Source organism: Cryptomeria japonica, chromosome 1 (assembly GCF_030272615.1).
Source record: "Cryptomeria japonica chromosome 1, Sugi_1.0, whole genome shotgun sequence".
Classification (NCBI taxonomy): Eukaryota; Viridiplantae; Streptophyta; class Pinopsida; order Cupressales; family Cupressaceae; genus Cryptomeria; species Cryptomeria japonica.
This window is the reverse complement of record NC_081405.1, coordinates 436,717,573-436,744,000: the sequence shown is the minus strand read 5'-3', so window position 1 is coordinate 436,744,000 and position 26,428 is coordinate 436,717,573.

The window sequence follows — 26,428 nt, the reverse complement described above, 5'->3', positions numbered from 1 at the left end:
TACATGAGCATAGGGAAAAAGGCTCCCTCAACATTAACCATGGGTTTTATCAAGGCTCCCATTACCTTATCCTTAAAAATGAACAACACTAAGAACAAATTTCCTAACAAGATCTCCACCTCAATAGGAGATAAAGGAAAGAAGTCAGCAAAAAGGCCATCATTAACTACCTTATAGAAAAATTATAGGGTTCCAATAACCCTCCAACAACACTTCGAGGAATAACCAGTAGCATCTAACTCCACCTCAATAGAAGATAGGACCACCTCTATAGGAAAAACCAAATTAACCCAAAGATGTAGTAAATGAAGCACAAAGGCCAAAGCCAAGGAAACAATAAGGAGGGGGATAACAAAACCCCCACCAAAGAAAGACCTAGGAGTCAAGAGATATAACAGAGAAAGCCAGACACCATCATCATAGTAATCAAAATCCAAAGAGATTCGAAAGGAACCCATAACAAAAAAAACTCTCCCAAAAGATCAAGATAAGCATAGGAGCACAAGGAGAGATGAGAGACAGAGAAGAGACAATAGTTTCATCAAAAGGGTAGAGAAGAAGATGAGACCTCGAAAAAATCCCTCAAAGAATCAAACATGAATATCTCCAAGTCAAGGTAGAAACAACTTCCACATAGCCCCATAGAAAGAGGAACCATAGAGAAAACAAGCCTCACAAGATGAGAAAAGGACCCCAAAAAGAGTCCAAAAAATGAGCAAACACCACCAGGGCCACAAAAGCTAAAGGTTGAGATACCCTAAGAGAATTCCACAATGGGGAAACAAATCCTAGCCTAAAAAAAACATGGGGGGAGCCTCCCAAAGATATACCTACGAGCCCAAAAGATTTGGAGCCTCAAACCAGCCCACTTAGAAAGAAATAAATCCATATGATAAAAACTTCCATGTGCAATATGGATGAAATCCATCGACACCCATGAAGCCACAAAGAAAAGAACCAAACCATGGTAGGCAAATAGAGGTTGAAGCACTAGACCTAGGAGGAGGAGAACAAGGCCCTTCCAAACTGATAGTCCTAAAAATGATTGCACAAAAATTTTCATGTTTGAGTCAAAATATTGGTTATTCTGGATTTATTTTGCCCTCTATCAAAGTTCAAGGTCTAGGGTTTATGGTTTGTGAATTTTCGATTAAGTCTTGTAAAAAAAAACCCTAAGCTTGTTATATTCCATCATTACCTTTTTCCACCTAAGCCAAGGGTTAGTTTCTATTGGCAGGGCCATTGTATTTCCTAAGCATTAAGTTGTGTGCGACCATTCCCTTCATGGTTTTCCTAAGTTGCACGAAATATTTCCCTATGGTCGGTCCCTTTTAAGATTCATGCCAACGCTTATAAATTTTTCCTAAGTCTAATTTTTTAATACTTTGGCCTATGGATAAAGGCAAAACATATTTGATGGTCTGCGCTTCCCTGCGACCAAGAGATGCGAGGAGATTATGGATTGTGGCATCACGAGATGATGCCACATGTCCTCGGTAGAGAAGGGTGAGCCAACAGATTTGACCTTTCAAACCTTTGATGTTACTAGTTCCTAGCAAGTAAAACCCAAGTTACTAATGGTTCATCAATCTGCACATGCTTGTATTGAATGATGATGTTTTAATCCTGGTCCAAGAAGTGCTCAAGAGTTAGCAACCATTGTAAAGTGATCGTTGTGGCTAGAAAGTAAATAGAGAATAGATTTGACGGTCCACACTTCCCCACGATCAAGAGATGCAAGGAGATTATGGACCGTGACATCAGAAGATGTTGCCATGTGTCCAAGGCGGGCCAAGAAAAGTCAACGGTTGGGTCACTGAAAGTAGAGAAGTAAGCGGTGAGTTGGATATGACACATCATGCTAAGGGTGGACCCGCTTGCCACATGTGATGGTCAATTTCAGATTGACTAAAGATAATCATGCGATGTGCCATTTTGAAAGATGATTGACGGTTCAGTTTTAAACTTATATCAAATGCAAGTTAGAGACGTTATTTCACTCGTGCAAGTAATAATGGCAGATGAGACAATGGCGTTTCATTTTAGATGATAATAAAAGCACTTTCAGAGCTATTTTTGATTCATAAAGAGATTCATAATGATTTAGAGGACATCCCCGCGGCTGAAGAAGATTGAGACGGTTTCTTGCAGCACATAATTATTATTCCCTTGGTGTTTACAAAGTGGTAAGTTGATTAAAATGCCCCTTCTTTGTTCGCTAAATAATTGAAGTGTGAATTGTCTGGGTAATTATAGGGAAAATCTCACAAATTGTTCTAGGATTTAGAATTTGATAAGAACTCACATATTTATGTGCTTCTCTTGAGGTTTTTGTGTCGATTCCTAGTTTATTTTTCCTTTTGTGGTTAAGAGATAGAACCCTAGTCTGGTAGAATGGCTCTCTCACGAAAACATTCAAGGCAGACTGAATATTTGAAGATAAATATTTTTGATGATTTTCTTGATCAATTAAATCCCTCGACAAATGATAAGTACCAAGAGAATAAAGTTGTTCATGGTAAAACCCTAGGATAAGGGTTGACTGATAAAGCATACCACTTGGCGAATCCTAGGGTACCATTGACTAGGTTAGAGATGTTCAAATTATGGTATGGATAGAGAAATTTACATTCCCCACTCTCAAGTCCCTGGCAATATGATTTAGGTAAATTAGTGGTGCTGAGTGTGTTCATGGATGTCGACCTTCTTAAGATTGTTGCAAATAGATATGACCTTGTCTCGAGGGTTATAAGGGGAAATGAAGGAGAAACTCTGCTGACAATCAGAAGAGAGGAATTCTAGGAGGTTTTTGACTTATATGAACCATCTGCTAACCTGGTACAAGTATATTTAAATGAGTTAAAGGTAGAGTATTATAAAATAAAATATTTCATTAGAACTAATTTTCTTCCAATGCATTTGGATATAATAGGAGAGACAACGTACTATATTGGCCCTAGTTCAGAGGAGCCATTCCCCATTGGTGCTTTTGCTCCTTATTTTCAAGATACCTTTTTCTCTCTATGTCAGATCTTGGGTTTGAATCCAATTATAGTTATTCCACCCGATTTCATGTATATGACCATGCAAATTCAACATCCAGATTATACAGTGGTTTTTGACTTCGCCCCATACCTTGAAGAGAAGATTCATGAGGGGTTGCAAGATATTAAAAATAAAGTGGCTGGCACTAAATTCTACTTGTATTCCTTGCTCATGCACATGTTCTTATATCGGAATGTGGATTACTTTGAAGGTACTATGAACCTCAAAAGGACAATTGACAATAAGGAAATTCTAGTCCAACTTTGGAGCACAGATATGTCTTGGGATAGGCAAGAGGCTAGTTTTGTGAGATTTGATAACAACTTTGCTTCTAGGTTGAGACAAAGATTGACAGTGAACCCACCAAAGATCTCCAAGGAGTTGCATGATTTTGTAAGGCCTAAAGAGAGGTTGCCACTTCTAAAGATTGAGCACAATTGGGGGGATTTCATCCCTTATCCTGTTAGCATTGTTATTATAATCTATGGTTTTCCTGCTCAGTCACATGTATTGCCTTTCATTGTTCCTTGGAGAATGGGTTTTGCTGAAGTAATGTGGTAGATAGGTTGCATCCATGATAAGTAATTAAAGGGAAAAGGCAAAGCAACAATTTTCCCTGATTATATTGTCATCCCATATTTTGTGATTTTGAAAGGAGGATATGAGAATTTTGATAAATTATTTGCACCATATCATTTAGGGGTTAGGAGAGCTAGACACAGTGACCCGGAGGGGTTTTACAACATTTTCAGGACAAGAATAAAAGGAGGTCTATTGCCTCATGAGCACAACTTCCTTGAGGATATAATTAAAAATGAGTTTGATTTCATGATTCAGGATTGGAGGAAAGAGAAATGGATAGTTTTTAGGAAGTTATGGGCTACAATTCAGAAAATGGATCCAAGCTATGATCCAACAAAAGATTTTACTCCATTTTGTGTTAAAGTTAATTCTTTTATGAACAATTTTGATGAATTTATTCTTCCATTGAAGGAGAAGAAAGCCAAACCTGAATAGGTTCATGATCGACAAGTTGAAAGAAGAGATGTACATCATCCAACACACATCACAGTGGAGGAATCATTTTTGATTCATCAAAAGAGGATGCAATAGTCAGGCTCATGACCTCCTCTACCTCAAAGAATAGATGGCCTGATAGAAAAGAGACATGTTTATGAGTCTTCTCAAAAGATAGCAAGAGAAGAAACAAGTGGTGAATAAGAGAGTAGCAGCGATAGTGGAGGATTAGTGAGGAGAAAAGGTAAAAGGATAATGAAGACAAAGCCTTCCCCAAATGTGCAAATAAAGCTATTTAAAGGAGTCAAAATTATTGATCTTGGAGATTTAGCTAGAAGTCCTTCACCACCACCCGTGCCCTTTTCACCTTTAAGGTAGGTTGACGAACAAATGGAGGAAGATACGCTTGTAGCAACAAGTGTAGAGATGAAAACTAGTATTCCTCCTTTGCCCCCTTATTTGGAGTTGGACCTCACTCATTTAGATATTCAGGGTAGAGCTTTTAGGGATGCAAGGAAGGAGGCATGTGATAAGTTTCTTGAGGATGATACTTTTATGAGAAGCCCGACCTTTTTACAATCAGTGTGGAAGATAAAAATTGAAGAGTTTAAGAAGAGAACTAACGAGAGAAAAACTTAGAGGCCAGATAGGTCTGAACATGAGAATCAGGAAGAAGTTAAGAGTGAGATGATGGAACAGTTCAAGAGAATCACTGTAGATGAGGGCAGGATGATTGTAAGTCAAGCTAGAGTTCTAATTTTACCAAAATGGGATATAATAGATGTAGTGGCCTTTGATGCAATTAGGAAATAAAAGGGCCAACAATTTAGTTCAGAGGAGGAAGCAAGGATGGCATTGAAAGGACCAAATTTTGTAGATGACTATGCAACCTTGGCAATATGGGCATTAGAGGAAGGACCTAGAAAGCCTAACTTTAGTGACATAAATCCAAACTTAAGGGGAGGCCTTATTGTAAAGAGAACATCTGACACATCAAGTGTGGAGGCTACAAAGTTGAATGTTGTTGTTGCTAGATTGGCTCATGAAAATTCAAAGGGAGAAGCCATGGAAAAGGCAGAGTTAATGAAAAAAATTGACAAGATTTTCAATGATTACAATGCAGTTTAATAGAGATGTATAGAGTTGCAAATGAGAGTGCAACTCCTTGAGAAAGGATAGATAAGAGTATCCTCTTATGCACTTACAGGGACATCAGTGCCATCAACATCTAGGTCATTGCCTGTTATCCATGAAGAAGAAGCAGTTCAACCTGACATCAATGTTGATATCCCTAATATATCATTGGCCCCATATGATGATGACGAGCCCGAAGCCACTAGATCTACTAATCAAACTCAGTCTCATCTCTTGGAGAAGATTATTGAATTAGAAAATAAGTTGAAGGAATCAGAAGATCAATCAGCCTGGCAACAAAAGGTGATAGTTATCTCAGTGCTAACTCGTTTAAATGAAAAGGTTGATAGTAGACTTAACAAAATTCATGCCTTGTATTCTTTATTATTTAATGCTATTTAAAAATTTGATGATGATAAAGAGATGGTGGTTCCCTTGTTCACAAAATGGTTGCAAAGGGGAAACAAACTTAGAATAATGTCTATGGCTTCCAAGTATCATACTGAGAGGCCACCTGCACTTGAACCAACTTATTTGTTGGTAAAATCAATGCCAGAGGCCCAAATTTTGCCAAAAAATATAGAAATAAAGATAAGGGAGTTGATGAGAAATTTCAGTGAGTTGAGTGAAACTCTTTTTCCATATATTGAGGATGAAAATGGGGCAGTCAAGAAAGTACAATTTTGGAAAGAGGAGGTAGAGAGATTGATTAGTACCTAGGTAGAGTTAATATGTGAAGGGTTGAACATGGATATGCTAGAGGATAGCATGGACAAAATGATTGCCATGAGGTCATTTTTTGAATCTTTTGAAAGAGAGGCAAATCAAGTAGCCATAAATACACCCCATACAGAGCTAAAGTTGATGAAGTCATGAGTTATGAATGGCCATCTGCTGAAGAGTACAATGGATGGAGTAGGATGTATTTGAATGATGAATACGCATTGTAAATAGTTTGATATAACTATTTTTGTCTTCTAGTGGCAGATATCTTTTTGAACCAGAACAACAATGATGTTGGTAAAATACATCATGAGTTTTAGAGAAGCGGCCACAGATTTTGATATTGGCTATAACTTTATTAAGGATGGAATATTGTTGTAACAAACTTTAGGTATGTTTAATCATCCTGATGACATGTGTCTAATGACTTGAAGCTTGTTTTCTCTCTTGTTTTCTATAAAAGGGAAATCAGGGCCATTAGAAAGGGTTCTGAAATCTTTGAATAGGGTCTTTTTGTGTAGGTCCAGTCGGCAAGATTAGGTCCAGTTTTGAGAATTCATGAGTAAATAGCAGAGAATTTTAATGTTATTTTGCAGAGCAAAATAGAAGATAGTCATTAGTTTCAAATTTTAAAGGGGTTTCTCCTATAAATGGAATGTATTCAATTATTTGATAGAAGATAGCTTTTGAAGTTAATACAAATATAATTTTGAATCTTTACTCTCCTGTGTATGATTTTATCTTTTTTTCAGTCAATAGGATCAAGGGTCTCATTTTCTCATTGCATTGTTATGATGTATGTAGTTTTTCATCTCATGCTTTAATACAAGGGGTTAATTAAAATGCTTGAATGAAATTACGGAGGGATAGAGCTTGTACTAGGATTTGATAAGTAGTTCGGGTGAGAAATTGCAAAATGAAATGATATTGTAATGCATTATCATTTAAGATTAAGTCATCTGTTAGATAAATTTCTATGAAGTTTTCAGTGATATTTCAGAGACTCAAAGCCCAATGGAGTAAGGTACTGGTTTATGCTAGCAAATGTCATTAGGTTATCAACTTCTTATCTGTTTCACTTATGGTTTGTCATAAATTATTAAAATCAAGACATATTTCAAGGTTTTTATGTATGTTTGAGTTGTCCTATTATCTCATGCTCCAGATAAGGTCAAGGATCACTAAAGAATTTGCCATTCTTAAGCATTCTCCTTGGTTTTGAGCCAATATATGAGATTATCTACTTTGTTTTTAGCATAATTTGTGAATGTGGCACAAAGATCACAAATTTTCTAAGGGATTACCCTCCCTAGTCTTGTAGAGCCCAAAGTGTAGAAGGATTTGCAGATCCTTATCGCAGTTAATCCAAGTCTAAAGGATATTGACAGTTGGAAGTGGCTTTCCATAGGTATTTTGAGGAATCAACCTGGTTACTACCTCCTGCAGTGTAAACCCATTTTCGGGCACCAACACAAACAACATCCATGTCCCCAACATCATCGCATTTCACCCCAACCAAAACCAAGCCCGCTAAAAAAAAAAATCCCCCAGAAAGGATGGGCCTAAGGGAAAACCAGAGAGCAACCCCTAAAAAGGGTATTGAACAAGGCTAAACCAAAACAAAAGAGCCACCACCATGAGCCAGGAAAAATCCCCATAGACAAGGGAAGAGAAGTCATGCGTTCTTAGACATTTAGCCTCACCATCCTCGTCCCCATCTCTAGACTCCTCATCTTCCTCCACCGAAACCCTAGCTCCAATCCTCCTCCCATTCTGACACTCCATTCTCATTGAGTCCTCAAGATGAAAGGAATGATATTTGTTGGCTTAGATACCAAGAAATTGAAGCACCAAATGTTAATTGTAAAAACCAAATAAGGAGGTTAGGGTACTTAGTGATGCAAAATTTTGTTGTAGATATTAAAATTTTGATGTCTCAAGGCTAAAAATGATGAATCTCTATTTATATCTACCTCAAATATAGAATAGTGTTATCCTTAAAAATTAAATTATGTCACAATTCTGAGAGTCCTTATATTATTCTACGTAATCGAGTCCTTATGTGTTTGTTCTTTAAGGTTCTTATTATTCACTTTAGTAGTTTAAGCCCCAAGTCACGACTTTGTGAGTTCTCAAACCATGTCGCCCTTCTTTCACATTTCCTAACCTTTTCGTAGGGTTCTAAATATTTGAAAGTTCCCAATCACTTGAGTTGAGGTCACTTGAGTGGAGGTTATCTAAAGTTTGAAAGTCCCGACCCTCCGTTCTAAAGTTTGATTTTTCTGTGATCAAGCGACTAGTGAAGCCTTGCTTAGGTTTTTGGGTGCCTCCACCTTGTGAAGTCATTTGTACGAACTAACCTTGATTTATCTTCTAAATAGGGATATACGAATGAAAAGGCCATTTTTCAGGGAGTGGAGTAAATGCATCATTAAATGCATGTTGTTGAGGTTAAAGTTGAACTCCAAAGAAATGTCTTGAAACTTGTTAGTCCATCATACAATATAAAAATGAAAGCTACAGGAAACTTAACTTCAACCAATGAAGTAACATGAAGTAACTGAAATAAAAAAGATTATACCTTTCATGATTTACACCTCATTTTGTCCTACCTCCACTGTTCCTCATTACAAATGATTTCCTCTCAGACAAGCATTGGTAGCTTCTAAGATGGTATATGAAGAATGGACTGATAGTTAACTAATAGTATGAGATGATTATGCAAATGATTTAAACTAACATGATATTAAGGTATGATAAGAATTTCTGAAATTGCTATTTGCATCAAACTTAAACTCATGTATGCAAGATGAAAACTCCTAGAATGACTATATGATTAGCTATTAGTTTCAAAATGGCTTAGGAGACCTCTTTTTATAGATTTTTGGGTGCATGAGCTTAGGTGGCAGAGATCAACTGTCATGATCGAATCTTGCAAATTGGATGGCTATGAGAAAGAAGTTGAAGGTTGAGAGAAAGGGGGAAGGAGAAGACAAGTGTCACTCATCTCACCTTGACTGAGTTGAAGACTTGAGGGGATATAGGATAGTTGGAGAAGATGTAGGAATGATAGGACAAGTGGACTCAAGTCCTCTTAAGATATATGTATATTGGAGAGAATATAGAAGAAAGTTAGGAAATATGTGTACGTAGATAAAATTTCATTTATTTTGGAAGTTTGGAGATAAGTGGCTAATAAATGATTTTATTTTATTTTATTTTGTTGAATTAATTTATCCACATGATGGATGAGTTGGCAAAAAAGAAGTGATGTGGAGAATGAAAGGTTTGGAAAAGGGATTAAATAATTAAGAAATTATTTAATTAATGAGACTATAGGATAGCAGATAGAGGAATAATTAAATATTAGATATTTAATTAATTGATTACAAGAAAAGGATATAACGAATTAATTATTAAAAAAATTCAATTAAATTAACTATTTAATAGAAGAATAATTATGAAATAAAATAAAAAATATTTATTTAATTGCTCATAGCCAATTTTATGTGTATACATTTTGCCCCTCTTTGAAATGATGTTTTTAATTAAGAAAATGATGTTGAGACAACATTGTTTCAAAGATTAAATCAAGTCTCGATAATGCGCTTGATGAAGATAAAAATATTGATTGTATGCCCCTCGTCAAGAGATTGATTGTGGAATTATTGAAAAATTTGGATTGAACGATTGATCTCACGATAATTGATTGAAATTTGTGCAACTTTGGTTGATGAAAATGTCCTCTCTTTGATTACTTTGATGTTTTTCTTGATTTCATGATTGATAGAGTTTGATTGAGCTCATGATCCATGAGGGTCAATGATATAAACTTGAAGCTTTGATGATCTGATACGATAGAGTTTGATTGACTTCATGATTGATGAACGTCAATGATGTAAACTCAAGATTGGATAGACTAGATGCATAACCTCATGATGAATGATAGTCACTAATATGTGGTCAAAGAGATTGAAATAAATATCAAATGAGTGGATAGAATAGCTTATTGATTAATCAAAATGTTTATTGGATCAAGAATTGACATTTTGTTTATATCATGTTGCAAGAGGATCTAGATGTATTGATTCATCCAGGGGGAAATAAGATGATCAACGAGGCCTACAACATCTGAAAAAGAGTAGTGCTCTTCGTCCTAGTTGGCATATTGATATGAGACATTGATTTGTATCATGGGACATTGTATTTTATTGATTATTTTTGTGATATCATTGTATACTTGGACTGTTTATTCTTTTATGATGATATGCAGACATGGACCCTATTGTTGGCAAATGCACACTCCAATGAGAAATTGTAGGTGATTGAACGGTTTGTCATTGATGGAAACCTTGCAATCATATGATACAGGAAAGAAAATTATACCAGCACTGGCAACGACAAACTCTACACCGGCACACAGAACATCAGTAGTAAAAGGAAGCATACCGACACCCAAGCCGACAGGAATTTTGTTGATAATATATTTTGTAATTGATTGAAAAATCATTGTAAGCCGACATGGTGAGTTGTAATATGACTCATATATGTATGAGATTATTGTAGAACATTTTGAAATAAGGTGATAGGCGAAATAATGCAGACCTAATATGCGAATTTTAGGTTAAGTGTTTATGTATGCAGCAGAGCTAAAACCAGTACTAGATCTGGCATAGTAGATGCTATTTTGAAGTAGTACAAGACATTGGATTATTATAATCCATTTTTGTAAGTCAGTGTGACTTCCTTTTGTATTTGAGTAGTGAGCTCTAGGCACTTGGCCTTCCTGCATGTGCAGGCCCCTATTGTAGCAGTAATATTCCCTTATTGGCCAATAAGTGAATATTGTGGGTCACAAATCCCATCAAGGTTTTTCCCACACTGGGTTTCCTCATTAAACTATTGTGTTATGGTGTGCTCTTCATGTGGTTATTGTTTTTCTTGTTTACTGCATTACTTTTGATTTACCGATACACTGTATTGACATGCTTTACATGTTTTAATTGAAGTAAATTCACAGACCGGTTAGATACTAATTCACCCCCCCTCTCAGTATCTTTGGGAATCCTAACACCTATATGATGCTAATGATTCATGATTTACTATACATGTTACTCTATATGATGATGATCTATATGCATTGATTGCATAGATTATATATGCATGCAGTGGTGGATGATGTTATGAATATGCATGTGATGATATGATGATAAAATGAAATGCATTTGCTTTTTTATTTTGATGATCATGGATACAAATTAAATTAATTCTATAATGATTTACTTAAATTATGCAAATGCAATGATCTATATGAGAATACTTCTAATGATTACACATGTAAATGAATATTGATTTTTTTTTTACTTTTAATGTGTATGCATATAATGATTTGAAATACAAATGATCTACATGAAATATATTTGATTTCAAGTTTGATGATTTTAAATGCAAATGATGATTATGAATGCTATTCTTGATAAAAATTATGTGATGGATGCTTATATGTAATGCTTATGATTATAATGAGATGCTTATAATGATAAATGAATCTAAGTGCAAAGATGCAACTAAATGACCTTAATGGATAAAAAGAACTACAATGATAATGATCCTAATGCAAATAATAATGATGATATACTACATGATTATGAAATGCACTTAATGGAATGCAAACTAATGTGATGCAAATGATTATGATCAAAATGCAAACCTAATGAAATGAATGAACCTAAATGCAAATTGTTTTGGTTTGTCCAAGTATACTGAATCTTTATTTATAATTGTTGATCTCTGAATGGAATGAAATGCTTATAATGCAACTAATAATGAATTCTTATAATGTAGATGAATAATGAGCTAATCTAAAATGTTCTAACTAAAATGATACTTCCATTCTTCATTTTTTTTCTTATAACAATGCTTGATTTCATCATGGAGCTTTTAAAATGTTGTAAGAAAAAAGAAGCAACTTGACATAATAATTCAAGCTGGCCTGAGTATTTATTAAATGGATTTTGATATAGAAGTTAATAAAAGCAACTTGATATGATGAATCAAGTTGTCCTGAGTATTTCTTGTAGAACAGACAAGGATTATCCCCTTTCATGCATGACTCAGAATGTCCTCCTTGATCTTTTGTCGATCATATCTTTAGACAAGTGCATACCTTAATAAGAGATAAACCACAAACAACAAACAAAGAAAATAATCATGCCCCATCATAGCTTCTCTATTCATGGACATCCTTGAGTCGCATAGAGTACATGATTAGCAATAAATCAAGATATAAACACTGAAACTTATATGTCATTCACATGTTCTCATGGTCATTAACTGATATAATAATTTTAATGAATGATCATTTATAATCCTTCATTACTTGCTGGTTGAATCTTTGTCTTTTGAATTTCATGATTTAGTTGTTACAAAATCCCTTGATCTTAGTTGCCTTGTTGCTCGTTATCTGTTTCAAAATGCTAGGTGTTTTGGTTTTTTTCTAAGTTTTCCGAATGTTTTGGATTTTCAAAGATTTAAAAGATCACCTTAGCAAAAGGAATTAGGATTTTGCCCCCAATGGAAACAAACTTTATTATGAATGTACGAAAAATGATCAAAATCCAAACTATGGTAGGATATAATGCAGATATGATTGATAAAATCCTAGACAGTGACTACACTAAGTATGTCAAAGATTGATAATTGTTGGTAAGCTACATATCTCCTGCTAGATGGTTCAGAGCAATGGATGTGAAATATGAAATGGATAGACTAGGATAGATGGAAGCAATAGATGCAAATGAAATGGATAGATGCATTTGGATAGATAGATGTGCAAAGAGATATCATAGATGGAAGAATTCACTTGTAGATAGTGCCTATTTGCCAGGTTTTCACTATCTAAGTTTATTGCATTTTTTCCATATTTGATTTTTATTTTCTGTTTTTGTTTTGTTTTATGCTTTTTAGGGATTTTTTACTTTTCTGATTTTTACTAATTTTTTCAAGACTTTATATGCTTTTTACTGATTTTTCTAGGACTTTATATCTCAAGCATAGAATTTCTTGAGATGGATGGAATTAATGGGCTCATCAAACCACTCACCTTATCACCTTCAAGAGTAGATAACTTGTATGCTACTTGGTTCAAACTTTCCCTTCTTTTCTCGGTCTTGTTGATTTCTTGGACTCTCCCTTCGAACTAGATCTTCAATTTGAAAAATGTGTGGCTTAACTCTGTGATTATAACTTCTTGCCATTCTCTGTAGCATTTTGGTGATGTTCTTGAAATAGTTCAAGTTCTTGAAGTCTAGAGACTTGTTGTTCTTCTTCTAGTATAAGACCTTTCAAGGACACTCATAGAGAAGGTATCTCTACTTCTACTAGTAATATGGCTTATGATCCATAGACTAAGTAATATGGAGTTGTCTCCGTTGGTGTGTGAATGTTGGTTCGGTATACCCAAAGAGTTGGATTTAGTTGAATATGCCCATCTTTCCTAGCTTCATTGACTATTTTCTTTAGGATTTTCAAGATTATTTTATTTGATGCCTTAGCTTGACCATTTCCTTGTGGATAATATGAGGTAGAAAACCTATGCTAAATGTGAAATCACTCACGTAGTTCCTTCACATCTTGATTCTTAAATGGTCTTCCATTATTATTGATAATGGTCATAGGAACTCCATAGCGACAGATTATATAATTTATGATGAATGATGATATTTCCTTTCCTGTCACTTTCATGAAAGGCACTGCTTCAATCCATTTAGTGAAATACTCAATAGTAATTAGAATGAACTTGTGTCCATTAGAGGATGAAGGGTTTATCTTACCTACCAAATCAAGACCCCATTGGGAGAATGGCCATGAAACTGCCATAGGATGCAGTTCTTGTGTTGGTGCGTGGATGAGATTCCCATGGATCTAAAATTGTTTACATCTCTTAGCATATGTAAATGAATCTCTCTCCATGGTAGGCCAATAGTAACCCAAAAAAATAAGTTTCTTAACCGTCATTAATCCACTTGAGTGCATGCCACAAATACCTATGTGGACTTCGTCAAGAACTTTCTTAGATTTTTTTTCATTTGAGACATCTCAATAAAGTGCTATCTAGACCTTGGCTATATAAGGTATCAAAAATAATAGTACATCAGGATGACCGACGCATAAAATTTCTTCTTTAATTGCGGGATAGGTTAGTAGAAAGGATATTCTCTTTTAAGTATTGATAGGTTTGGCTATATAAAGATTGATCGGTTCCATATATATGGAAAATCATGTGGGTATTCTAGGATTCAATACTAGGATTCAAGATATCTTCCACCAAGAATTCATAACATTTTTTATTCTCTTGATTCTGCAAAAGAGATGCTATTGTAGCCATTACATCTTCTACGTTGTTCTCATTTCCTGGGATCTGAGTGAATGATATTTCTTCAAAATTCTCTTTAAACTCTTCAACCAGTTGTTTGTAAGGCATGAGCTTGTCATCCTTAGTTTGATAATCTGTGAGGCCCTACCCCTACTCATCCTATCATTTCAGTGATTTTCATGTTGAGACTATTATGGATGCTTTATTTTTATGCATTATGGATTTAGAACTTATATGATTCCATGATTTGGATAACATTGATGTATATTGATGCTTCATTTATATGCATTATGGATACAGAACTTTATATGATTCTAGAATAGGATAACTTTGAGATGATGAATGTCATTATTGGATTTGCAAGACTTTATTATGATGATAGAATAGGATGCATATCTTATGAATGGATCAAATTATGAGGATTATGATAATTGCTTATGTGGATTAATTGGGATATATGAGATATTGATTTGTTAATGTCAAGTGTATGTAGAGTGTTTGATGTATATTCTTATTCATGTGTTTAATGTTATATGAGGTTATTTGGAATTACTAATGTGTAATTGAGATGCGCAGGACAATTATCCATGTGACCATGGAAATATTATGGAGAACCAAACCTAGACCTATGTACATTCGTAAAACTAGGGGTTGTCTATTTGGAGAGACATCACCCAGTATGTATCGTATTTTATTCATGAAAGTATATGTTGCATGTGTGTTAAAGTATAAGTTATTGATTTGTTTAAATCCAACAAGAGACAATTTCCATGTGTAATTTTGTAATGTATTTTATTGTGTCACTTGACACGTGCTAATTAGTGTCACTAATTTTGACTTGTCTCTTGGAGGGAGTTGTTTTATCCAAAGCTCTTTTCAAATATTTGAATGTGGTCCCAAATTTGCCTTGGGTAGAGAGTCTTTGGAGTGGTCAACTCAAGTTTGACCCGTAGGTTAACTTCAGATGGGTTTCTAAGGGGTCAAATGGACTCCTAGGGGTAGTTCAAGGGTTTTTCCTAGGGTCCATAAGGTATACCTATGGGTTAGGGGTATTTTTAAACATGTGACTACTCCCATGTGACTATTTAGTCACCCCAAAAAGTGGTTTTCCCAAGATGAGCGAAAATTCAACTTAGAAGGTTCTACCTAGGTTAGATAACCTTCCCTTTTGATGTCAGTCTCTCTTCCCCACCTTCTCTTACCTTTTCTCTTTCTAGTTTTAGTAACTTGTAAGTGGTTGGTAAGACCAACCAATAGGGAACTCTCACTCTATCCAAGAGGTTGGGAAGAGTGAGAGAGGCCTTCTTAGGCAAGGATTAGGGACTTAGTGAGTAATTACCCACTCTCCATCTTTGGAGATCTTGAAATTTTGAAAAAAAGAATAGTCTTAAGATTGAATTTTGGCTAAGTGTTGGAGGAAAGTATTGTGGAATTGGGCTGCTCTTCCTCAAACTAGTTCTAGCAAACCTTTGGGCAGATTGAAGGTTGGTTCATGTTCTTCCCTTTAGGTTGCATATTAATGTTTAAAAGATTGCTTGTAAGTGAATGTTGTTTTCTTCAATTCCTTTTTGTGAAAACATTTTGTGATCTTCTTTTTATTTCCTTTATGCATTCTTCTTGTGATTTGGGAGTAACCAAGATCTTCTACTCTTGGGAGAGTAGAATGGTCTTGGGGTGGAAGGAGTTTGATAGCCTTAGAGTGAGAGGCTCTCATTATGAGAGTGATCTCAAGGGTTGTTTATTTGACCCTTGATGCATAGCCTTGTTTATGCATTTGGGGGTCATAAGGAGAGAAAGTATGACATGAATGCCTTGGGGGGCATAAGGATGTGGGGTTTAATGAACTTATGATATACTTTTGTTTGCCATGAGATGGATTGTGGTCTACCATTCTTGCAGTCTCCTCAAGGTATTTGGTCCACTTCCACCCTTGTGAAAGCACCACATTTTATGGTGAAGTTTAGCCTTGGTTGAGAAAGTGTTTGTTGACTATTTTCCCTTGCTTGTTGTGTTTGTTTGAGTGTAACCTATCTAGGGCTTGGTTCTCTAAGCTCGGGGGTGGCTTCTAGTAAGCCTAGGCTAGGAAGTGAGCTCTTCATGGTCATAGCCTTGATTGTATGCAGGTTGCTTGGAAAAGAGAAAAAAGAGACATCTAGGAGTTGTTGGTTTTACTTGATTTGCAAAAAAAATTAGGGAATGGGATATTATATTTTAGTTGCAGCAATGTAAAGGAAAAGCTATATGTTGTATTTATTTTGAAAAAGAAATGTATTCATTTTATTCAAAGTCCTAATTTAATAGAAATGAGAGAGTAGTTGGGTATCTCACCCATTTGTAATGTTGACTATATTGTATTCTAAATATGCTTTAAAGAAATGCATTATTCTATTAAGTTATTATTGCAAAAATGAAATGTTTATTTTTGGATTAAGTTCCTATAGTTATTGAAATAATATATGTTGTATTCATGTTATTTTTGAAAATAAAAGTTCATTTTATCTTTTTATGCATATTGAAATAATGGAAATGAGAGAAGTAGTAAGCTTGCATGTTAGTAAGAGAAAAGTAAGCATTTCTATTTCCATTTACAAATTAAGGTTAAATAGATTTAATTTGTCTATCTCTAAGGTTTATTTTAAATGAATTCTAGGCTAATGTAGTTGCTATTAAAATTTATTAAATTCTATCTTTTTCCTTTTTATTTATTGCAGAAAATAAATCCAGAATTAATAGTCCATCTCTAAAGTTAACAACTAGATTTGTTAAAAGAAAAAGAAATGCATTATTTAAATCTGTTAGTTTAGAAAGCTTGTTGTTATGTGTTTAAAAAAAAAATATTTATACAGATTGTCTTAAACAATGAAAAATAATGTATTCTCCACTATGCTAGGGTTAATGTGCAAAGAAAATAGTTAGTCTTATGATTTGTATTAAAAATGAAAATAAGGACAAAATTTTAAAGCATACATATTAATATAAACAATATCTATGAAAATGAACACTCCATCTATTACCATGTTGTCAATATTTTCCCTTAATTCTGCATGATTTAAAGAGTAATAATAATAATAATAATAATAATAATAATAATAATAATAATAGATTGCTTAAGTGTGTGTGTATATATATACATATATACATATATACATACACACACATATACATATGTATACATATATATGTATATGTATGTATGTATATATGTATGTATATGTATATATATATATATGTATGTATATGTATATATATACATACATACATATATATATATATATACATACACATATATATATAAATATATGTATGTATATATGTATGAGACTGCATATTTTATTCAAAAATATTCTCAGCCTGTGGAACTTTCTTAGAAAACATTATTACCTCCGAAATATATATATATATATATATATATATATATATTATGCAATGTTCGGGACCCTCAGCCTTGCGGATTTGCACACAAGGTGAGGGGAGGGCCAGTCGTGCTATGGGCGGCGACCTTCACCAGCGACCATAGCCACTCTGTGGGCCGCAACCCACAACAGGGTGACTTCGGCCAACCCCTGTGGGCGGCGTCCCACAGAGGTGGTGGCAGTTGTGCTGTGGGCCCCGTCCCACAGTGACTGCCAAGGCCACCACTGTGGGTTGTGACCCACAGGCATGGCTGCGGCCATCCTTGCGGGAAGCCCCCATGGATTCCCCCACTGCCGTACCTGCTCTAAAACCCCTGCAGCCACCCTCAATCCACCTCTGCCACTCTCCCTCAGCCCTGCAAACAAAAAAGAATAACACTGATAAGCCCTAGCCCGAAATTTGGGTTAGGGCAAGACAATAAGGTAGGAAGTAAATTGGGTAGAGGGTGGGGGTATTTTATAAATTTTAGTTAGGTTACATGGGGATATTTTTTAAAATGATGTTATGTTTAGAAAATAATAAATAAAAGAAAGGGGGGGAAAACCCATTTGAATTTAGAATAGGGTATTCCCCATTAGATTTTAGTTAAGTGTTAATTGTTAGTTTCCTTTGTTTAAGGGATCCTATATATATATATATATATAGGTGTATATATGAATGTATAAATCTAACTTTAGATTAATTATACGTTCATATTTTATATATGTTTTATAAAAAACATATAGGTATATAAATATTTGATTATGATGTTAAAAATTAATGTATTTGGGGTTGAAATCTTTTAGATATTTTATAACAATTTTTGTAAGTTATTTGGCTATGGGGAATTATTTTTAGTCCACCTAAATTTAGGCTTTTAGAGATTAAACTTTATAGGGCAATTTCCATTATGGGTTTAATTGGCCCTTTAGTCAAATTTTAGACACATTATAATTATTGTTAAAATAAATTATAGGATTTAAAAATCTAAGTGCTAGAGTTAATTTAATTAATTCCTACAACAATTGAAAGATTATTTGAGATTAATAATATCTCTTGTCAATTAATTTAGAGCTTTTGTTTTAATTAAATTGTTTATTAGAATGGATGAGACAATAATAATTCTTCTGGAGAGTTAATATTCCACAATTAATTTAGATTATTTTTGCTTACTTGATTTAGTTGTTAGATTACCTCAAAAACATAGTTAAGACAAAACTTGTTATTGCGGTTCATTTAGCAAATTTAGTTATTAGGATGTTATTTAAAATAAAAATAAAAAATTATTCCGTTTGTGCTCAAAAGTTTGGGCATGACATAATAATCATTTATTTGGTTGATTATAAGCTGTGAATCACCATAAATATGCAATTCCTTAATGTTCCATTCAATAGCCATTTTGATCCCAATAACCAATGCTTCATATTCTGCAGTATTGTTTGTGCATGGAAACTGCGGTCTATATGATTTTGGAATTGTGTCCCTGAGATGTGATGAAAAAAATTCCAGTGTCTGATTCATATTGTTGATAGGAGCCATCAAAATACAACTCCCAAAATTTTGTGCTTACTATCAGAATATCTGTATCAGGAAATTCAATGTGTAATGGTGTGTTGTCTTGTAAGGGTGCTTTAGCCAATTGATCATGAATGACTTGTCCTTTGATAGCTTTTCGATCAACATATTTTATATCAAACTCACTTAGTACCATAACCCATTTTTCCAGTCTGTCAGTCAAAGTTGACTTGCTCAACAAAAACTTTAGTGGATCTCTTTTTGCTATCAGTTTCACAAAATAAGTCAGCATATAATGTCACAATTTCTGAGTTGCAAACACAATTGCTAGGCATGTCTTCTCAACTAATGTATAGTTCAACTCATATCCTACAAATTTTTTGTTCTTGTAGTACACTTCTCTTTCTTTCCCTTTTTCATCATGTTGTGCTAAGAGAGCTCCTAGTGATACATTTGTTGCTGAGATGTAAAGTAACAATGGTTTTCCTTTGATTGGTGATACAAGTAGTGGAGGATTTACCAAATATTCTTTGATTTGCATAATAGCTTCCTCACACTTCTAATCCCATTTGAATGGAACATTCTTGTGTAAAGATGAGTGAATGGATGACATCTATCTGCTAATTGAGAGACAAATCTTCTGATTGATTATAATCTCCCTTATAGAGAATGCAAATGACCTATGTTCCTGGATGACTTCATTTTCATGATAGCTTTGACCTTTTCTAGATCTACTTCAATTCCACGAGCTAATATAATGAACCCAAGAAGTTTTCCAGAGGTTACTCCAAATGTACATTTCTTTGGATTCAATCTTAACCGATGTTGTTTGAGCCTGCCAAAGATCTTGCCCAAGATATTCAAATGTTCTTTCCTTGTATGAGATTTTTCAAGTATGGCATCTACATAATCTTCCATAAATGTATGCATCATATCATGGAAAATTGTTATCATGGCTCTTTGATAAGTTGCTCCTACATTCGTAAGCCCAAATGGCATAACATTCGAGCAGTAAGTACCCCATGCATAGGTGAATGTTGTCTTTTCTTCATCTTCAAGGGCGATTCTTATTTGATTGTACCCCAAGAATCCATCCATTAATAAAAACATTGCATGTCTTGCTGATAAGTCTACAATTATATCAATGTTGGGCAGTGGGAAATCATCTTTGGGACATTATTTGTTCAAATCCCTGAAGCTAGTGTAGACTCTTATACAATTATCTGGCTTTGACACTGGCACAATGCTTGAGACCCATTCTGGATAGGCAACAGGTCTTATGAAACTCACATCTAATAACTTTTTTAACCTAGCTTTTACAAGAAGAGCGATGTGTGGATGCATTTTTCTTACCTTTTGTTTAACTGGTTTTGATTTTAGATCTACATTGAGATGATGAATGATAATATCTAGATTAAGTCCCAACATGTCTACATAGGACCAAGCAAAATTTGTCTATCTTTGTTTCAATAATTCTATGTATTCTTTCCTTTGTTCATCTGATAATGATGCAACGGGATGAAGGACCTTGGGATCCTTTGTTGTGCCAATATTTATTGCTTTTGTTGGCACTATTAAAATAGCAGATCTCTCCAAAAAATATGCAGGGAGGGTATAAAAATTTCCATCTTCTAGCACCTCAAAGAGGTTTTCACTGTCAGATTTGTCCTTTATTTTTCCTCTTGATTGATCTAGTTTTGTCATTGGATGGTTTTCAGCACTAGGTTTTTTTCCTTGTTTTATTTTAATTTTGTGACTTGAAAGTTTGGCATTCTCTTGACTACAGGAAGCGTTACTTGATTCCGTAGTGGAAGATATCTTAGGTATTATGGGTTTGACAACATTAAGATATATGACTAAATCATGATCATTGGAAAAGACATCCAAATCAGGGTTTTCTAAGTTATCCCAATCAATTAGTTTTGGATGAAGCAGGGGTAAGTCATATTCATCATCATTGTTGTGTGTTTCAAGGTTCATGACGTAATATTCATAGTTTTGTGTAGAGTAGGTAATTTCATAGATATAAATCTCTTAAGGATAATCTCTCCCAAGTGCTCTCCAATCAGCTCTAACAAAATAAAGATTGGTATTTTGTGATTCACAATCAAGTGACTCGTCATCTGACGTTTGTCCCTCAAACGAATGGATTATATCAACACATACATCTTTGATACTACATGTTCCTTCTTGATTAATTTCAATAGATTCATTTGTATCTTGAAGTTGGCATACTTGTGCACATGACATACAGGATTCTTTTGTTATCTTATGTCTTCTCTCGAACTTAGCTTCTTCTAGACTAATAGTAAATCCCACTTGACTATCTATTAGTTCTTCTATGGTTCTTCCATACCTTGGTATTTCTTTCTTAACATTTGATAGAGATCCGATATTTTGTTGATCTTTTGATGATTGATCAGTAACTGTTTGTGTTTCTTGTGGTGTTACTTCTTGTTCTTTTTCATCCTCTTTCCTTTGTTGTTTTGCATATGCCTCTTCCCTCTGAATTCTAATTTCTTCTTGTCTTATTTCCAATTCCATTGTTTGTTTTGTGAAAGATGAGTCTTCATTTGTAATAGTTGTCTGTTCTTCATCATTTTCTTCACTTGATACACCAGATGATAGATTTGGATCACATTCATATTCATTGGAATCTGTTTCTGAACCATTGTCTAGAATCACACCACTATATCTAACAGGAATATTATATGGTGAGAAAAGTTCTCTGATTTTGGGCATCTGTTCTTTCACTGCTTCTAAAATATCTTGATCAGGTTCAACACTTGCTTGTATTCCTTGAACTTGTTTACAAGATTCTTCTTCTCTTTTGATTGCAAGTTCTTCCTATTGTTTCTCATATTCTTCTTGTTTCTATTTGTTAGCTACTATCTCTGCTGCTTGGTGTAGCCTTTCTTGTCATGGTTCTTCTTTAGGGACTGCTTTATTTCTCCATCTTGGATGTTGATAGTTGTGTTGATTTTACTTTGATTTAGGATATACAAGTCCCGATTTATCTACTTTAGATTGTGTGTGAGGATAAATAGGTTCTAAAATACCTTCTTGTCACTTACCAATTGGTCGTTTTCCTTCATATCCCATTTTTTGCATGATCTTATAACCATTACCATATTGTTCTATGGAAATATTAACTTCTGTAGTTGTTGCTATAGTTTCTTTTTTCATATCTGTACAACCAACTAAGAATGTCTTTGTCTTCAGTTTCTTCTACAAGTGTTCCAGCTCTAACAAATGCTCCATCAAACATTTCAACTGATTTCTCTAAGATCCATGGTTGAACATTTGTAGGCTTTCCATATGATTTAGGTGAAAGTGGCAAGCTATGAAAAAAATACTTTCCCATTCCTTCTTCATTTAGTTTGAGCTTTTTCTCAAAGGTTTCCCATAATTTTTCTTGAATTTCTTTGGTGGGATAGACTGATTCTCTGTTATGTGGAACTCTTGCATCTTGTGCTGGTTTTAGATTATTGCAATATTGACTGGAGTTCGCGACTATAGTGATTTCTTGTCCATTATGAGGAAACTTTACAAACTGGTGGTATGTAGAAGGAACTTATTGCATTTCATGAATCAATGGTCTTCCTAGAAGAATGTTATAAGACAAATTCAAGTCTAAAACCTGGCATAATGTATCTCTTTCCACAGGTTTTTTTTGATTGGTAACACCATTGTTCCTTTAGAATAATTCTCTTCTTCATCATAAGCCTTGATGGTTATTTTCTTCTTTGGATCTACTGCATTTTCTAAATATCCCAAAGCCTTTATTTAACTTAATGCACAAATGTTTAAGCCATCTCCACCATCTATGAGTACGCGTTTGACATGAGTTTTATGAATGGTGACTTCAACATGTAAGGGAGCATTGTGAGGGTGTTGCAAGGATGTGTCATAATTTTTAGAAAAGCATAAGCAATGAGGGGCTATGAGGTGTCCCACCATGTTTTGGAACTGACCCACATCTAGGCTTTTGAGACTGTTGTTTCTGTTAGATATTTCTCCAATATTTCCTTATGCATAGGTGAAACTTTTAGGAGCTCCAAAATTTAAATTTAAGTGGGTATTTTTGCAATTGTTCCACTAAGTTGTATTGTCTTGAAGTGGATGTTGATTCATTTGTTATACCCAGAAATGTAACCTTCTCTTTGCTTCTTGTGATAACATTGATTGGTTCTGAAGGTGTGTTATCATTAACGATGATGACATTTACCACATTACCATACGTATAAGTGTAATTTACTTTAGCTTTTCCTTTCTCATCTTTCGATTTATATTGTTCACCCTTTTCATAGTTTAGAAGTGGAGTTTTGAATACTAGATGTGATTTGTTTGTCTTATGACCATCTACTATAGTAGTCCCATTATCGATTAAATCTTGAATAAGGTGCTTCAATCTTTGACAATCATTGGTTTGGTGTCCTTTGTTTCGATGGTAATTGCAAAAATGATTGTCATTCCACCAATTAGGTTTGACTTGAGGTTCATAATTTCTTGCTTCTGGTAAAGTAATCAATTTATTTTCAAGAAGAATTTTCAAAGCTGATTCTAAAGGTTCTCCAATGTTTGTAAATTTCCAGCGAGGATTGGAGAAGAAAGACTTAGATTTACTATTCTCTTGATTGTTGTTGTTTGGTACTTGACTTGATAAGTTGAAGATTGGTTGTTGTTTGGTAGAATTGTTGTCACCATTTCCTCCATTGGTAACATTCCTATTCTTTGACCAAAATTTAGTTTTGTCATTGTGATTGTTGTTGTTGTAGGAATTGTTGTAAAATTGTAACTATCCTTTCTTTACCATTGCATCTTATATCTTTAGACCATTTTCAATCATCTTAGAAAAAGGAGGACATTGCATTTTAAGGCGGTAACTCATTTCACTGATAAGGTTGTTAATGAATATATACATTTTATCTTGATCGGGTACATCTCTTGGATATCTATTGAACATTGGTTTCCATTGTTGTAAAAAGACCATGAAAGGTTCACCATTCTTTTTCTTGACATTACATAAATCTAGCATTATTATCTCATTTCTTACATTGTAGGAGTATTGTAATATAAATCTGTTCACAAGTTCTTCAAAAGATTTAATCCCAAATGGTAGTCTTGAGAACCATTCCATTGGTTGTCCATTTCAGCTCATAGGGAATAGACAAATCAAGTAAGTTTCCTCATGTGCAAATTCCATACTCATAGTGCAAAATTCCCTAATGTGATCTTGAGGATCATATTACCCACCGTACTTATCATATTTAGGGATTTCACAATGTTGTGGGAATGGTATCATGTTTAAACTTTTGTCAAAAGGATTTGGGCAGATATCCTTGAAATAATATTTATTGGAACTCGTTTCATTCTGCATATCTTGTATTTGTTGTTGTAAGGTTTGCATTTGTTGAGCGAGAGTTAACAAAGGATTATCCATACAGGTTTTCCTTGTATCCTCATAAGTTCTTCTGTCACCATGCTCTCTTATTGTATCATCATGGTATTTTCTTGTTTTATCTCCTCTTGTTTCCTCATGATTTACTCAATTTACATCCTCGTTATTTGGATCATCTGTTTTTTAATAGTTACTCGTCTCTGCATCTTGTTTCAAACTTTTTATGTTAAAGTCTTGTGGAAATTTAGCTCCTAATTTTGCCAACATTAGAAGGTATATTTTGTTTTGTTTCTCCAATAAGTTTTTCATTAGTTTGTCAAATTTAAAATCTTGTTCAAGGTCTCTAATGGTGTTATTGACCATTTCTTCATCAACATCTGTGCATCCAAAAGTTTGAAACATTGAATTATCTTCTTCCATTTTTTTTTGTTGTTTTCTGAATTGCTCGTATTGAGCTCTAGTCCAAACTTCCATGTGATTGATTTAAAAAATTCTCAAGTTTTGACCTTCTAAATACAACTCAATAAATGATTATTGGTTTAGGAAGATAAGCTTTGTTGATTTTACCATAGTTATTGGTGCGTTGTGATAAAGCATCTTGTTGTTGAAAGGCACATGCTTGCAAAAGTTCTCTGTCAAATTCTGTCCCATAACAACATAAATAGTGATAAAAATGGTGCATTAATGTCCTATGTTTTAACAAGATCTTGCAATTGATATACAAGAATCTTATCCTCTTCAAATTAGCCTTATAACTAGGTTTTCTTTTCTTAAGGCGATATTTGAAATTTATATAAGCATATGATGGTTTACAAGTTTGTTTGATTCCAATGTGAGTGCAATTCTCATTTTGATATAAGCTAGGTTCAAAATAGGAACGATATATCCAAGATAATGAACTAAGGTTGATATGATCAAGTTTCGTGATAGAGGATTCAATATATCCTGATGAAAAACTGATAATGAATTTGATTTTTGCACTTAAGATGGTTGAATCACTAACTTGTTGTAAATTGTATGCTTATGAAGCCTTTGGAAGTAGCCTATTTCATTGATAAACCTGATTATTGGACTAGTTTGAAGGTCTATGATAGTTAAAGACAACTCTTACTCGAAAAGGGTATCTGAAACTGGTTTTGAAATTTTGGTTTGATATGCAGAAAATGCCCTTTGTCTCAGATGCAAGAAAACGTTTGCACTAACCTATGGGACAACTAAACTATTTTGTTTCTTGAAAGCGCTTCTTTGTTGCTTGAAAGTGTTGCTTTGTGGGACTAAAAGTGGAAACTGTGGTACAAAAGTGTGGTTTTATGCTCAAAAGCACTATTCTCCTGATCAAATGCATGAACCTATGATATAAAAGCATTGTATTGTTGTTTAAATGTGTTGTCTTGTTGTTCAAAAATGTTGCCATGCACAACAAATGCGTGGTTTTATGCAACAAAAGCATTGTTCTCACTATGTTACAAGGATTTTCAATTTTTCTAGCAAGTTGTCTAATTTTTGCTCATTTCGAGATGATGAATTTTCAATTTTTTGACCATACTAAGCATGTTGTAGACATAAAAGACACAATGTTTGAAAAAAAAAATACACAAGCAAGCACGAATCCTATCGTAGGCTGAGACAATAATTGTTGAATCTCACATGGGGTTTCCCCTGAGGCTACACTATTCAGTGTGGATATTTAGATTCTTGACCCCACTGGCTCCACCCTTGGCATTCACTTATCTGGGGCAGCCAAGCACCCGTTTCCATGAAAACTCCCCATGGAAAACTTCATATCTCTACTAAGAACTGTCTGTGTGTGAGCCACTTCAGAGGTC